Below are 12959 nucleotides of genomic sequence, written 5' to 3'. Positions count from 1 at the left end.
CTGGATGACGCTGATCTTTTAAATTTTATTGTAGTAGGTTAAAATGATAAATTCAATTCCATGTTTTCCCTAGCCAAAGGAATTTAAAAATATTTTGTAAAGTTACTTGACTGAATGGGAAAGTTAAGTATATATACTTATTTTATTAATTCTTGCTGATTGCTTGACTTAATCTTATGTAAAATATGAAAATTCACTTTTTAAAAGTTGTGTTTGTTTGCATTTAAATAGTAATTATAGGCTAATATTTTTCAGTTTTTTTTCTGAAGAAATTTATTTTCCTGAGTGAGAAGAGGGCTCTGCTTTTTTTTTTTTTAATAGCACCCTCTGAAAGAATAAGTGCTTATCATTTCCTTAGGTCTGTCTTTGCTTTAGTTTTTCTCTGTAAAGATAAATATATAAATAGAGTATGTACTTCTTTAACACAGGATGCTATTGGTTTTTGTGATAAGTTAGTATTGGTTTTAGAAGGATTTTGAAAAATATTTCCTTTAGGAAGTGTCAGAATTTTCCTAGCTTAATTTCCTCATTTAAATGAAAAATCATGAACTTTTAAGTTTTTGTGCTGTACTTTGGATAGGTGGCTCCACACGCGACTAACTAGCTTAAAACAATATGTCGCTAATTTATAATCCCTTTCAAAATCGCAGACCGAATGCTTCTTTATAGTTCCTCAAACATTCCAGCAAACATTCCCTCCTCAAGAAGTGTTTGTTATTCCTCAGTTTGGAATATTTCTCTTCTAAATATCTGTATGATTTCTTCTGTCTTGTTGTCTGAGGACTTCCCTGACCAGCAAGTGTTAACTGCATACCCTGCCTCCCCATTTCCTTTATTATCCTTTATGTTTCTTCATTATAATTTTCACAGTCCAGAATGTTATATATTTATGTTGATTGTGTATGTCTCCTCCACCCCACAGAGTGGTCCTGGAGACTGTCTACTTTGTTTAGTGCTTTATTCTTAGGAGTAGGAATAATGCCTAACACACAGTAGGCACTCAGGAAATATTTTTAATATATGAATTGCAGATATTGCTTTTCTCTTTGGACTTGAATTTTGTATATATTGGTACTCTGCTTAAATTTTAGTATTTGCTTTTAGCCTTATTCGGATCCTGTCTTTAATATTGTTTATTATTTCTAAGAGTATTAAGATATAATATTAGAAGAATGTCTTACCAGATAGGAGCTATACTCAGATTACACTGTTATCTTACAGGAAGAAAAATAATTCTTAAAATTCTCAAGCTTGGAAAAGGCTTTAGAGATCTACATAGTATCAGAAAGCCAGGAAGTAGAAAAGGTTTTATTTCAGTTTCGTAGAACTATGATAAGTGAATGTCTGATGGCCTCTGAGGAGTGGGTGGGAGGCTAAGCATTCCAGCCTGCCGTCCAACTGTGGATCTGAGATGGTGGATGGGGCCAGGACCATGCCTGGTACCTTGACACTCTAGATATCACTTCATTTAAATAAGAGTAAAGAGTAAAACCAACTTGGGTGGTGGGATGAGTGCTTTATTGAATTTTAAAATTTATCTTTAGTGAACATGCAGTGCTTTTAATATGTGGGGAAAAACTTAACTATAATCCGTACTTAATTTTGATTGTCACATTGTCTATGTTTGTATATGTATGTATGTTTGTACGCGAGCATGCCTGTATGCATGAAGATTGCAATCTTCTCAGTAACTGATAGAATAGACAAAATGTTAGCAAATAAATCTAGGAGGTCAGGAGACCTGAATAACGTAACCAGCTTGACCTGATTGACATTTACAAAACATTCCATTCACTGCCTGCAGAAAGTACATTTCTTTCAAGTCCATATTCACCAAGGTAGACTATATTCTACAGATTAAAAGATGAAATGGTACAAAGTATGTTTTTGACACACAAGAAGAATTAAATTAGAAATCGCTAATACAGGGATGTCTGGTGACTACATTAGTTGAATGAATGTCTATCTCTTGGTTTCAGCTCAGGTCATGATCTCATGGTTTGTAAGATTGAGCACCATATCAGGCTTTGCATTGACAATGCATAGCCTGCTTGGGATTCTCTTTCCCTCTCAAATAAATAAATAAATAAACAACAACAACAACAAAGAAATTGCTAATATAAACATATCTGGAAAGTCCCCAAATAATTTGGTAATTAAGGAAAACACTTCTAAATAGCCCATGTGTAAAGAATAAATCACGAGAACTTAGAACATATTTTGAAGTAAATCAAAAGGAAAACACAATATACCAAATTTGTGAAATGCAGTTAAATCAGTGCTTATAGGGAAATTTATGCTAGAAAGGAGAAAGATTACAAGTCAATGATCTAAGCTTGTAAAAAATAGAAAAAGAACAAATTAAACCCAAAGTAAGCATAAGGAAGGAAATAATAAAGATAAGGGTAGAAATCAATGAAACTGAAAACAACAATAGAGGAAAAAAATCAACGAAATAAAAAGCTAGTTCCTTGAAAAGATCAATAAAATTGATAAAACTTTACTGAAACTTGGAGGGTATTATGCTAAATGAAATAACTTAGAGAAAGACAGATACCATATGTTTTCACTCATGTGGATCTTGAAAAACTTAACAGCAGACTATGGGGGAAGGGAAGGGGAAAAAAAGTTACAAACAGAGGGAGGGAGGCAAACCATAAGAGACTCTTAAATACAGAGACAAACTGAAGGTTGATGAGGGGTGGGGGAGAGGGGAAAGTGAGTGATGGGCATTGAGGAGGGCACTTGTTGGGATGAACACTGGGTGTTGTTTGGAAACCAACTTGACAATAAATTGTATAAATAAGATGGTGGATTGGAAAAAAAAAACTTTACTGAAACTAAGAGTAAAAAGAGGGAAAAAACAAATTAGTAGTATAAGGAGTGAAAGAGGGAAATCCCTATAGATCCTATAGATATTAAATGATAATAAGAGACTGTTATGAATAGCTTTATTCCATTAAGTGTGATAAGTGAGATGAAATGGACAAATGCTTTGAAAGACACAAACTATGTATGAGGAAGAAATAATGAAAATAATCCTATATGTGTTAAAAAATTGAATTTGCGGGCGCCTGGGTGGCTTAGTCGGTTAAGTGTCCGACTTTCGCTCAGGTCATGATCTCGCAGTTCGTGGGTTCGAGCCTCGCGTTGGGCTCTGTGCTGACAGCCAGCTCAGAGCCTGGAGCCTATTTCGGAGTCTGTATCTCCCTCTCACTCTGACCCTCCCCTGCTCATGCTGTCTCTCTCTCTCTCTCCTAGAAATAAATAAAAATATTAAAAAAAAAAATTGAATTTGTAGTTAAATATTCCACAAAGAAAAGTATAGGTCCAAATGGTTTTACTGGTAATATCTACCAAACATTTAAGGGAGCCACCTGGGTGACTCAATCGGTTAATCATCCGACTTCGGCTCAGGTCATGATGTCACGGTTTGTGGGTTTGAGCCCTGTGTTGGGCTTTGTGCTGACAGCTCAGAGCCTGGAGCCTGCTTCAGATTCTGTGTCTCCACTCTCTCTGCCCCTCCCCTGCTTGCACGCTGTGTCTTTGTCTCTGTCTCTGTCTCTCTCTCTCAAAAATAAATAAACATTAAAAACTTTAAGGGAGAAATGTCATTTCTATGCAAATTTTCCAGAAAATTTACAAGAAAATAAAACTATAGACCAGCATGCATTATAAACGTAAACACAGAAATCCTTAACAAAATATTAACAGATGAAGTCTAGCAATAAATAAAAAAGACCAAGTGGAACTTATTTCAGTAATGCAAGGTAGATTTTGAATGCAACATTAAAATATAAAATCAATCACATCAGTGTATTAAAAAAAATATCACCTCAGTAGATGCAGGAAAGAAAAACAGTCAACAAAACTCATCAGATCTGTTCACGATGAAAACTCTCAGCAAAGCTGGAGTGGAAGGGAACTGTCTCAACTTGATAAAGGGCAGCTACAAAAACCTTAAGCTAACATTATACTTAACTTATACTTAATGGTAAAGTATAATCTTTCTTCCTAAGATTGGGAGCAAGGATAAAATAGCCCCCTCTTTTTTTTAAATCCAAAATCTGTTTATTGGTATAGTTCCCCACTGTGTTGATTCAGGTTGCTCTTAGTGCTGCTTCCATCTGAAGGAGCATCCTTCTGTAAACCTTGCTTTTCTTCTTGTTGGCTGGCATAGGACAGTGGAGCAGCCCCCCCCACAAAACTACCCTTTGTGAGTGGCTAAAGGTGCTGGTGATTTTGAAGCACCTAGGGCACTTAATGTCCATGAGGTAGGAATTGGGCCTCTGCACCAGGTGCTTCTTCTTCTTTTCCAGGGACTTGTGCAGGAGGCCCATCACCAACAGGCAGGTTCTTGTGGGCAGGTCATCACCGTCAGAAAGGAAGGTAGTTCACTCATACCATTTCTAATCAGCTGTGTACTGTAGATCCTAGCCAGTATAATATGGCAAGAAAAAGAATTTAAGTACATTCAGATTAGAAATGAAGAAATAAGGCTGCCTTTATTCATAGATGATACATTTTTAGTAGAAAATCCAAAGATTGTACACAAAAAAAGAAAGCTATTAGATATGAATAATTGAAAATTGAAATTGACTTTTATAAGAGCACCAAGAACATGAAATACTTAGTGATAAATACAGTAAGACAAAGGTAATATTTTTATGTTATGAACTACAGAATATTGATGAGAGAAACCAGAGAAGATCTGGATAAATGGAAACATATCATGCTTATGGACTGAAGACTCAATATTGTCAAGATGTCATTTTTTCCCAAATGGCTCTATGTATTTAACACACAATCCTAATCAAAATCCCAGTAGGCTTTTTGGTAGAAATCAAGAAGGCGACTGTGAAATTTATGTGGAAAAGCAAAAGACTGAGAATAGGCAACACAATTTATAAAACAGAGAGTATAGAGGACTTCTTCTCTTTGATTTCAAGACTTACTATAAAGCCAGTAGTTAAGACAGCATTGTATTGGTGATAGGATAGATTCCTGGGTCAGTGGAACAGATTAGAGAGTCCAGAAAATAGATTAATGGTCAGTTAATTTTGAACAAAGAAGTTACGGTAATTCAGTAGAAAAGGGGTAGTTTTTCAACAAATGGTGCTAGAATAATTGGATATCTGTTAAAAACAAGTAACCCTTGACCAATTCCTTGCACCATTACACAAACCTAATTTCAAATGGATCACTTACTGTAACATAAAATCTAAAACTATAAAACTTCTATAAGAAAACATAGGAGAAAGTTATCATTTTAAACGAGGCAAAAATTCCTAGATGACACAAAAAACATGAGCCATAAAAAAACATTAATACTTCTTTCTACTCTTTGAAGACACTTTTAAGAAAATGAAGAGATAGGGGCGCCTGGGTGGCTTAGTCGGTTAAGCGTCCGACTTTCGCTTAGGTCATGATCTCGCGGTTATGGGTTCGAGCCCCGCGTCGGGCTCTGTGCTGACTGCCAGCTCAGAGCCTGGAGCCTCTTTTGGTCTGTGACTCCCTCTCTCTCTGACCCTCCCCTGCTCACGCTGTCTCTCTCTCTCCTAGAAATAAATAAAAAAAAAATTAAAAAAAAAAAAAGAAAATGAAGAGATAAGCCACAGACTGGCAAATAATGTTTGTATGGCTTACATGTTAAAGGACTGGTAAAGTAGAGATATAAAAAACTGTGAAAACCCACTATCAGTGTAATTTTTTAAATGAGCAAAAGATGTGATGACTAGAAACTTCTCCAAAGAAGACATCCAGATGGCCAACCGACACTTGAAAAAATGCTCAGCATCACTCATCATCAGGGAAATACAAATCAAACCACAATGAGATACCACCTCCCACCTGTCAGAATGGCTAACATTAACAACTCAGGCAACAACAGATGTTGGTGAGGCTGCGAAGAAAGAGGATCTCTTTTACACTGCTGGTGGGAATGCAAACTGGTGCAGCCACTCTGGAAAACAGTATGAAAGTTCCTCAAAATATTAAAAGTAAAATTACCCTACAACCCAGCAATTATACTACTAGGTATTTATCCAACAATACAGGTATGCTGTTTCGAAGGGGCACATGCACCCCAATGTTTATAGCAGCACTGTCAACAATAGCCAAAGTATGGAAAGAGCCCAAATGTCCATTGATGGATGAATGGATAAAAGAAGGTGTGGTATACATATACAATGGAGTATTACTCAGCAATCCAAAAGAATGAAATCTTGCCATTTGCAACTATGTGGATGCAACTAGAGGGTATTATGCCAAGTGAAATTAGTCAGAGAAAGACAAATATATGACTTCACTCACATGAGGACTTTAAGACACAGAACAGATGAACATAAGGGAAGGGAAGCAAAAATAATATAAAAACAGGGAGGGGGACAAAACATAAGAGACTATTAAATATGGAGAACAAACAGGGTTACTGGAGGGGTTGTGGGAGGGAGGATGGGCTAAATGGGTAAGGGGCATAAAGGAATCTACTCCTGAAATCATTGTTGCACCGCAAGCTCACTAACTTGGATGTAAATTTAAAAAAATAAAATAATTTAAAAAAAGATGTGAATAAACACTTCAAGGAAGATCTGCAGATGGCCTATAAGCACATGGAAAGATACTCAATCATTAGTCATTCAGGAGATGTAAATTAAAATCACAATGAAGTACTGCTACACACCTATTAGAATGGCTCAAAAACCAAAATCCAAAACCCTGACTATACAAATGAGGATGAAGATGTGGAGCAGCTGGAACTCTCATCTGTGCTGATGGAAATGCTAAATGGTGTAGCCACCCTGGAAAACACTTTGGCAGTTGTTTTGTAAAGTTAAACATCTTAATTATGTGATCCACCAGTGTTTCTCCTAGGTACTTTTTATATGCAGAGAAATTATGTATATCCCTGCAAAAATCTGTATGAAAATGTTTTTAGTACTTTTATTCACAGTCACCAAACACCAGAGACATTGTGAATGTGTATTGCTGGTGAATGGATAAATTCATATTCAAATAATGGAACGTTCATATAACAGAATACCACTTAGCAATAAAAAGGAACAAACTGCTGATGTAAACAACATTGATGAGTCTCAAAAGCACTGTATTAAATGAAAGAAGCCAGACTCAAGTGGCTACATTTTATATGATTTGTTTTGTGTCATTCCACCAAGGGCAAAACTATGGAAGTAAAAATCAGGTCAGTGGTTTCAGGGGCTCAGGGTTGGAAAGTGAGAAGATTGATTACAAATGGATATGAGGAGGGGTGCCTGGGTGGCTCAGTCTGTTGGGCGTCCAACTTCAGCTCAGGTCGTGATCTCATGGTTTGAGAGTTGGAGCTCCGCATCCGGCTCTGGACTAATAGCTCAGAGCCTCAAGCCTGCTTCAGATTCTGTGTCTCCCCCTCTCACTGCCCCTTTCCCACTTGTGCTATGTCACTCTCCGTCTCTCTCTCTCAAAAAATAAACTTGAAAAGGCAATGAGTGGATATGAGGAAATTTGTTGCCATGTTGGGTATGGTCAATATCTTGATTGTAGTGTGGCTACATGAGTATGTGAGTTTGTCAAAACTCAGAACTATATACCCAAACAGGGTGTGTTTTTTAAATTATACATTACTTTTCTTCAAGAAACAACAACAAAAAGCAAATGAAGCACTTATCCTAGAGGATCTTTTATGATTCTTCTTTCTTCTCTGGTTTTAACTTTCTGTTATCTCAAGGAAAAGAGAATTACCAAGTATGTTCAATCAGTAAACTTTATTTTAGTTGTTAAAGCTTTGGCCTAACAGCTTTCTTTTTAAAAAATTTGCTATTGTCTTCAGAATTTATGGAACAATGTCAAAGTCTTGAAGTTTTTTTTTTCATGTTGCATTATAGTAGCCTCAAAATCAGTTTTGTAGATTTTATCCAGTTGAGTTATAAGAGCATGTTGCTTACGACTTACAGGTAAGAAGCATAACCTAACTGATCCTTAGCCTCTTGCTAACTCCTCTTTCTGAAACATGTTTTCTTTTTTTCAACTAATTTTTTTTGTCTATGGAATTAATTTTATTTGGACAGTTTATGAACACTACCAGCACATTAACAACTGCTGAAAATATAAATGAACATAAATATTAATATAAATAATAATGAAAATGCAGAGGCAAATTTTTAAAAAGCTGAAATGTCTCAGTTTGGGTTCAGAAAGTTTTAACCTTGAAAGTTAAGTCAGTAACTTGTATTTTATTTTATTTAAAAAAAATTTTAAGCTTTATTTATTAAAATATTTTTAATGTTTATTTCTGAGGGAGAGAGAGAGAGAGACAGAGCATGAGCAGGGAAGAGCAGAGAGAGAGGGAGACGACACAGAATCTGAGGCAGGCTCCAGGCTCTGAGCTGTCAGTGCAGAGGCTGATGCAGGGCTTGAACTCACAAACTGTGAGATCGTGACTTGAGCTGAAGTCAGATGCTTAACTGACTGAACCACCCAGACTTCTTCTGGAGATGATTTGTTTATTTGTAAACATGTGAGAAGAAATATCCTCCAAGTCTGAAGAAAAACTGATCTCTCAAGGCCTTCTTTTGTTCTTTTTTTTGTTAGTGTTGTATAACAAGATATTATGATCTCAGTCAAGATTTAGATCTAGGTATTTTATTTTGTTAGCTTTGTGGAGAGTCACAAAAAGAAGCTCTGTGGAATAGTTTATGTAGGGAATACTCTTCACTAACATTTTTTTTTTTTTTAATGGTGTGAAGAAGGAGTAGTATGTAGCACATAAAATTATAAATTTTAGGGACTTTTAGGGCCTCCAAAGGTGTTACAGTTCTGACATTTAGTGGCCATGTGTGCCTTTAATCCTCTTTCAAAGTTTTGAGATGTTCAGGTAGTAACTTGGGAGGAGAATATCCAGAGCACGTGTAAGCTGCAGGAGACCAAGGCAGGGCCATTCCCCCTTTGACATTTTGTTATACTAACATCTTTTTAAAAGTTTTTGTGATTGATCACACCAGGGACTTCTACAGTTTTCTCTTTTGTGGCATTTGTGAAATATCTGATTGATTTTCACTGTATTTGACACACATATTTTTCACCATGATATAAAGCATATCATTATATTTTAAGCTTCAGTCCATGTTCCTGTCTTAAAACAAAATGGTGGCAGATACAAGTTTTCAGTTGACACATGGTCTATTTTTACTACTTAATTGAAATGTTTCCATAATTATTTAATTTCTTGGGATTTCATGGACATGATTCTTCTAAAAGTTTAGGTAGTAGAGAATAACATTTATGTTCATCCCTTTGATATTACTGGGATGCCAGATCATTGTGTACATGTTAGATCTATTTGACTAGATCATTTATTTCATTGCCTACAGAAGACAGCAGTTTACTTCAATATGGGTAAAGTCTTATAGCCTTGTGAAGGGCATAAACTTCTACTATGCTAAGTGTATTCAAATTAAGAAGCATCTATTTTATAGTATGGCAGCCTAGGGAGCCCAATATTTAAAAAATACATAGTGTTCATAAGCCTGGTGTACCTAATTTATTGATATTATTTTGAGAAATATAAACAGTTGCTCAGAGAATATGCATGGGATCACCAGTTTGGATTTTTGCTGTCAATAAGGCTCCTGCAAGTTCTAACAACTACCACACTGTGGTGGGGTCCTATATTCGAGCCCTTTTCCTCTAACAAGAAACAAATCATATACACTATTTCAGCAAATTTATTTTCATCATTTGTGTTTTAGATCTTATCTCTACTTGCTGATACTTGCTGAAGGGAAAGCGCTGTCTTCTTCATTGTTAATTTCCAAAGCAGAGTGTTCATATGGTGGATGTAAGATGATACGTTGAGGTGTTAGAATAAAACATCCGTATTTACTTTTTACCTTGTACTTCTAAAACTTCTATTTTATGAATGTTTTTAAATGCATATAAAGCATTAGAACAGTAGACTTCTATGTATCTTAATAACGACACAATAGGGGTAAATTTTGTTTCAGTGTGATCAGTAGTAGCAACCAGTGCTCTGGTTCATAGAATTTCAGGTAAGCAAGTAGTGGATACACACACACACACACACACACACACACACACACACACACTTACAGTTTTTAATGCCTTTTAAAAAGTGTCTATGGAGGCTTTCTGTCGCTGAAAAATCAAATCATGCCAAAACTTAACCTCAAAGAGTCTTTACTTGCCGGAGGGTTTTGGGAGAGAAGAATTTTTCTCCTCACAGACATCAATAGTATTAGAAGAATTGCAGTTTACAGTAGTTTTTAGCATGGGCTCTGGAGCCAAATGGATCTGGGTTAGAATTCAGACTCCTTCATTAACTATGTAACTGTAATTTAATATCTTTTCCATCTTTCAGTTTTCTAATATGTAAAATATGGCTTGCTGAACTTTAAAACAGTGGTATGGTACTCAGTCTTCAATAGATCCTTAGAAAAGTTAGAGGAGGATATTTAAAAGTATTCCCCTGATAGTAGAAACTAGTTGTTCTCTTGAATTAAATATACTTAGCACAGAGCCTCACATACAGCTTAACAAATGACTAGTTGAAGAAAGCTGTAAGTTTATGACTAATATTTAACACCTTCATTTTACATGTGAGAGAACCTTACCGTCTTATCTCTCTTCCAGAAATAGCTTGCTTGCTTCAGGACTTTCAGATGCTAGTGGGTTTATTCTCATTTTGCCCTATTAGTTCATCTGGGCCATGGGTCTGCGTACTTTTCCTGTAAAGGGCCAGATAGTAATATTTTAGCTTTGTGGGCTATGCTGTCTCGTGGCAACTACTAAACTCTGCCATTACAGCTTAAAAGTAGCTGTAAACAATTTGCAAACAAATGGCTATAGTTGTGGTTCAATAAAAGTTTGATTAAAAAACAGAGGGCCAGATTTGACCCATGGGTCATAGTTTGCCAACCCCAGTTCAGCACCCATCTCCCTTCTCCCTAGGCTAAGCACCCAAGGCTGGTGCTACCGAAAGTCCAGAAGTTTATGGAATTAGGAGAAAGGGAATAGAGCAGTCTGCTCATAAAAGCAGTATTTCCTCCAACTAGTTTAAGGCTTTGACCTAATTTTAAATGCAAGTAATATTTTCATGAACCCTCATTAGCTTCAGTTTTATTTTAATATTACAGAAACATAAAGAATTATAAAATAAGCTGATGACTCTTCATATTAAATCACACTATGAAACCATAAAAGTGGGTTGGATTTACAAACAATACAGTATTCAAATTAATTACTGTGGTATTAATGATAATTTTCTAAATCAATTATTGCTTACAATGTAAATAAATTAACTTATGGCACAGGTTCTTTTGGATTATACATATATAATATATATGTTTTATTATATATTTTCATATTTCATATAAATAAAATATATCTTATTATATTAAGTTATATATATACAATATATATAATCCAAAAGATTTTATGTATATATAATACATATAGAGGGAAAGAGAATATGTATGTATATATACACACATACATACATATACATATTCTCTTGTAGGTCATGTGGTGACCCAGCTTTTCCACCTCTTTTCTCTCTACAGAACTTTCTTCTCTTTGGGAAGGGTGACATCATTTGGCCATCACCTGGGTGTGAATGCATATACATTTAAAGTCTGCCATTACTCTTTTCTCATTAGTCCCTGACAATTAGAGTGATACGACTTGGCATCACTTGATTGAAAACAGACACTGATATCATGTTGCAGTTTTCATTTATTAAGTGTATATACTAATATTTTGAGGCCATCACTGAAATGACATAAAAGTTAAAAATTCTCAGAATTTACAGACCGTTGAACATATTTACAGGCTACAGTTTGAGAAATGCGGTTATATAAGTCTTGCAGGATCCTGTTTCCTGAAGTTTATGGGACTGAGGTTTAAGGGACATTCTGCTATTGGGATGTATGATGCAGAATCTTTTTCTTCAAAGTATGTCTATGCTAGTATTGGAAAAAAACCAGAATGCTCGAAAACTGTTTATAGATACTGGTTGAAAATAACATAAGAGAAGAATTTAAATATTGCTTGTATAAAATAAATTGTGGTTATGGTTATTTATGTTGCCTTGTTATCACAGACTTCTAATTACCATACACAGAATAGTTATTATACATATTGTAAATTATGTATCAGATTAAAATGATAGGCTTTTCTTGCCAAAAAGGACCTTAAAGGTCACTTAGATTAACTCCTTCATTTTACAGATGACACTGAGGCTGAATGTGGCCTGACTTGTTCAAGGATACTTAGCATAGGAGAGGACAAATAATGGGTAGAATGCAAGATCTTTTGGATGCCAGTTCTGGGATTTTTTTCTATGGTGAGATTATCTTTTTTTTCTGAGACTTACAGAATGCCAATGAACTATAAAGTCCTTAAAGTCACGATTATGTCTTCTGTTTCTGTGATTTCCAGAGCCTCATACTGTGGATAAGTAATATTTAGAAGATAACAACTAATAAAATTACAATTATGGAATCATATTGTATACCTGAAACTAATATACTGTGAGAAATCAGTTATATCTTAATTTTTAAAAAAAGCATATATGGGACCCTGAAATAATATCACAAAGTTGTATACTAACTTCAACATCTGCAAAGTTTTCTCTCTTGAGCTGAATAAGGAAAGTAATTTATGAAATGATGATAAGTAATAGTATGGTTTACTGGTAATGTACCTATTGTCTAAGTAAGAGGAAACTAATTTTAAGAGTGTTGTGAAGAGACTTGAAAAGCTAAAAAAATTTATAATTAAGGCTTATAAAAATATACTTACCATATATACATAATATTTATATACATTTGAATAGTTTTCTTTATTTTTTTAAACATAATTTGAATTTTTTATGCTTACTGCTGACATTCTTGCTTTGTTTTTTATACTAACCTTTATAATATGCCATGGTAGCTGTGTTCTTTTGT

At 35.0% G+C, this 12959-nt stretch overlaps 1 protein-coding gene and 1 pseudogene across 1 annotated transcript in view; one reads left to right on the top strand and one right to left on the bottom strand.

Moving 5' to 3' along the window:
* RAD51B (RAD51 paralog B) overlaps nucleotides 1-12959 on the top strand; it is a 568552-nt gene that overhangs the window by 39734 nt on the left and 515859 nt on the right. The window lies entirely within an intron of this gene.
* Nucleotides 4107-4340, bottom strand: LOC120237423 (annotated as a pseudogene).

The sequence above is a fragment of the Hyaena hyaena genome, unplaced genomic scaffold (assembly GCF_003009895.1).
Source record: "Hyaena hyaena isolate Hyena2069 unplaced genomic scaffold, ASM300989v1 scaffold_179, whole genome shotgun sequence".
NCBI lineage: Eukaryota > Metazoa > Chordata > Mammalia > Carnivora > Hyaenidae > Hyaena > Hyaena hyaena.
This window is presented reverse-complemented; position numbering and strand designations above follow the sequence as displayed.